Raw genomic sequence first — 4,838 nt, 5'->3', positions numbered from 1 at the left:
CCGCCTCCACCGCGCCTCGCTGCCGCCGCTGCCAGCCACCGTCGCAGCGTCGCGCCTCGCCGCAACGCCGCCACCTCACCCCGCCGTCGCTCCCGCGTCTCGCCGAACCGACGAGGTAGCCATTTGCCACCGGTTTTTTTAAGAAAGTCGATTCGTTTTTTTAAAGAAAACCCTAGTTCATTTTTTAGATCGGTTCGCTGGTTTTTCCCGGTTTTTCTTTTTAGCGGACGTTCATCCGTGTGTTCATTTTAACGAACGGTTTTCGCTCGTTAGTTACAGGAAACGAACGCTCATTCGTTAGCCTGTTCGCCAGCTTTCTTTTATCGGATTTTTTCCACGGTTATTTCTGATCGTGATTTCTGATCCGATTTTCGTTCTAGTTTATCTTTTCGCTCGTTTGTCGGAATCAGGCGATTCAAGCGCCTAGACCTTCGTCTCGAGACCCTCTTTCTGTTTAATCAACTTGAACATGATTTTGGTACTGTAAAATTTGACCTTGGTCCAGATTAGTAAGCGGATCTTGTTTCTTTCGCCGTTTGAGTTTCGTTGCTCCGTTTGATTTGATTCTTTTTGCAAACCGGAGTTCTTAAGTTGAACTTTCTGGTTAGATCTTCTTATTTGAGATTTACCCGTGCTTCTTTGCTTGATTGCTTATGTATGCTATTGTTTGTTTGCGATAGAATTCTCGGAGTGCGAAGCGTGTTATTTGGAGTCCCTAGGTTTCACGGATAATCAGCAAGGCAAGTAACACTTTGATCATACCCCTTTATCACCCAGTTTTTATGCATTAGCTCCAACCCTCAAACATCTCATGTAGGATTGATTAACATGTTGGTTGGGAAGTAGTTGATGAGGTAGAACCTATTGCCCTGTTATATTCAAACCTTGGGAGTTACTTATACGAATTGCTTATATTGCTATGCTATGCTCGTAGACGTGGTTTGGGTGAGTGAAATCCATGACAGATGTGAGATTGTTAATTAATGGTTTAACTTAAGGTGGCAACTTGAATACACATCTGGGTGGATTGAGGCACCTGGAGAACCCAGTGTTGCCTGTATTTTTTGGAAATCCCGGGGTTCCGTGTGATTTTCCTATGGACCGCCACCCAGGCTCAAAAAGAACTGAGATGATTCATGCTAGAAACTTCAATGTGCGGCCACAAGCTATTATGGGCTCTAGCATAGTTGAGTAAGTTACGTGAAGCTCTTGAAGAGGTGGATCAGCAGGTAGTGGGTTGTAGGTTTGGTATGGTCTGCCCGGAGTAGAGAGTTAACGTTCCTGAAAGACTGTGTCTCGGTCATCCGTTTCTCGGACATCATGTAGTGCGAGAAATTCAACGGAGGCGATTGAGTCTTGTGGGGAAAAGTGTGCAAACCTCTGCAGAGTGTACAAACTAATCATGGTTAGCCGTGTCCCGGTTATGGACATCTTGAGTATCTAGTACTTGGAGTATCTTAAGTATCTCATCACTCTAAATTAATATTGTTGGGTTGATAATTACTTTAATTGGGATTGAGTTTGAGGAACCTTCTCAATGATGTTTCAACTACCATGATAGTTAAATAAAATATATTCCTTTGTTGTAGGGAAAAATTGGCTTTTCGCAAAAACTATGACTATAGAGCTTTCCACCATCCAAATATGCATGTAGTGATAGCATTATTCTGTTCTTGCTCTATTGTGTTACTTTGCCAGCATATTCCATGTGCTGACCCGTTTTCGGGCTGCAATGTATTATGTTGCAGACTTTTTAGACGAGGAGTAAGGTTCGTAGGGTCGTTGCCATGCAGCTCAGCTATGACGTTGGAGTTGATGGACTCACTTTATCTTCCAAGCCTTCCGTTGTTATTGTATTAGATGGCCTTAAGCCATATTTATTGTAATAAGTTCTCTCTAGAGACATTCGATGTAATAAGTGTGTGATTGCTACTCTGTTATAATTCCTCAAGTACTGTGTGTGTCATCATTACCGATCCAGGGATGACACTGAAGCACAGAGACTTGACCGTTTAAGGTCGGGTCGTTACAAGATGGTATCAAAGCACACGCTGAGTGTAGGACACGACCAATAAGCTAAAACCATAGATCACTATTCTCTTCTCATTTCTGACTCCTCTCCATTTTCCACTCTTTAGGATGGCGGATGCAAGGAACAAGTTTGCACAGCCGGATGAAGAAGCACCTTTTGGACGCCACTTGAAGGAAGTCACTAGGTACCTGAACATAGGAATACCAAGCTTCACCGGGACTTACAACGCCACTTTACCAGAAGAGGAGCGATGGATGATTCAAGTTCAAGTTCCAGGAAGGACCTTCACGCCAGTCACTAAACCCATAGAGTTTTCCTTTGATGCACCAACCTGGAGTCTAGGAAAGAGTATGGCAGCTCACATCACCATGGGACGCATTGGAGAAGTTTACCAAAAGGAGCTTAAGGATACTATCTACCAGATCTATGGGCGCCGAGATGAGAAATGGGAGATGATCAGTACCAGGAAAGATAGATCAATTGCAGCTTTCATCCAGGAACTAAACCAACATATTCGTCGCCAGGAGAATCAGATGTGCGCAGGAATGATAGATCTAAACAAGGCGATGACTAGGATCACGGAGCTGGAGGAAGAACTTAAGGCTGCTCGTGAAGATTATGAGGAGGAAATCGTCGTACTAGTGGAGAAGAATGACGACCTGATTAAGAAGATCGAAATATTCATGGGAGACCCCGCACCAGTAGAAGAAGACGAAGAACCCAAGGAGATTCGCCCGGAGGACTAAATCATCATCGACAACTCTGACCTTAGCGATGGTGACTTTGAAGATGAAGCTGGAGCAGATACCATGGAGTCTTCAACCGAGGAATATTTTTAGTAGACCACCACATCAGTAGTAGTATTGCACCATGTAAATAGCGTAGTCCGAGCACTTTTGCGATAGTTTTAGACCGATAGTATGCCCTTGCTTGATTGATTGAGTGAAGTGATTGTGTTTGTCTCATGTGCATATGGGCAGTGCTTTCGTATTAGACCTCATTCTATTCTAATCTCTCCCTTCTAAACCCAACAGATGCCTCCGAGACGTGACCCCGGATTTGCTTTCCCACCGGAGCTCACTCAGTTGATCCAGCAACAAAATACCTTGATGCAGTTGTTAGTCCAGAACCAAGGCAACAACAAAAATCCACCACCACCACCACCAGTTGACAACTTAGCCTGTTTTCTGAGGTTGCAACCGCCGGTGTTTTCCAGTAGCACCGAGCCTATAGTAGCAGATGATTGGCTCCGTAGGATTGGAAGGGAGTTAACCACTGCATGATGTACTAATGCTGAGAAGGTGCGTTTTGCCGCACATCAGTTGGATGGACCAGCAGCCTCATGGTGGGAGAATTACACTGTCACCTACCCTACAGCCACGTGACATGGGACCAGTTTCAGCAAGCCTTCTGTACAGCCCATGTCTCAACTGGAGCTATGAGTATGAAGAAGTGTGAGTTTTGCAACTTACGCCAGGGGAACTGTACTGTGGCTCAGTACGCGGATGAGTTTAGCAAGTTATCTCGCTATGCCCCTGATGATGTGGCCACAGATGCCACAAAGCAGGAGAAGTTTATGGAAGGGATGAATGATGAGATGAGCATGCAGTTGATGGTGGCAACATTCAACAACTACCAGGAGTTGGTAGATAAGGCTCTTATGATTGAAGGGAAGCAGCAGCAGATTGAGAACCGTAAGAGGAAGTATGGACAAGGGAGGTATAACGCAGGAGCTCAGCAGAAGCCTCGCCTAACCCCGAACTCGGGAGGACTTGTTCATAACCATGGAGGCCACACCCATAATGGAGGAAGTAACCATAATCATACTGGCCCAAGGAATGGGAATGGGAATGGGGCAAGCAACAATCAGAACCGCCCCAATCCAGCCACACCCACCAAGAGAGACCTAAGCCACGTTACTTGTTTCAAGTGCGGGAAGACTGGACACTATGCCACGGAGTGCCCTGAAGGGAAGAATGGAAACGGAAATGGGAGCGCTGGGAAGAAGCCCAATCCATTCAATAAAGGACAAGTAAACCACGTTAACGTGGAGGGGGTTGAGGAGCAGCCAGACACGGTTACAGGTAAGTTTTTGGTTAAGTCATTTATCGCTCTTGTTCTTTTTGATACTAGTGCATTGCATTCATTCATATCAAGGGAATTCGTGGATAAGTTTAAACTACCGAACCAAACCCTTAGGACCCCTCTGTTAGTAAGTTCACATGGAGCAGAGTATATGGCTAGTCGGTGGTGCGACCAGATACCCTTAACCATTGGCCACCATGTTTTTCTGTCCGACCTAATTATTTTGGAGTCACGAGGATTGGATGTGATATTAGGAATGGACTGGATGTCAAAATACGGAGGAAGCATTGACTGTGTTAGTAGGTCAATTTGTCTCACCACCCCTGAGGGAAAAAGGATCAAGTATGTATCAAGGCATGCGCCAAGAAGTAGCCAAGTAAATACCCTCACGGGAGTTGTTCAGGAGGAAGTGCCTGTGGTAAAGGATTACCCAGATGTTTTCCCAGAGGAGTTACCAGGCATGCCATCGGATCGAGATATCGAGTTTTTGATAGAGCTATTGCCAGGCACAGGGCCAATATCCAAGAGACCCTATCGGATGCCCGCGAATGATTTGGAGGAGATTAAGAAACAGATCAAGGAGTTATTGGAGAAAGGTTACATTCGATGGAGTTCATCACCATGGGGAGCCCCAGTGCTTTTGGTTGAGAAGAAGGATAAGTCCCTAAGAATGGTTGTTGATTATCGAGCCTTGAATGAAGTGACGATCAAGAACAAGTAC

This window comes from Triticum aestivum, chromosome 6A (assembly GCF_018294505.1).
Source record: "Triticum aestivum cultivar Chinese Spring chromosome 6A, IWGSC CS RefSeq v2.1, whole genome shotgun sequence".
Taxonomy (NCBI): Eukaryota; Viridiplantae; Streptophyta; class Magnoliopsida; order Poales; family Poaceae; genus Triticum; species Triticum aestivum.
This window is presented reverse-complemented; position numbering follows the sequence as displayed.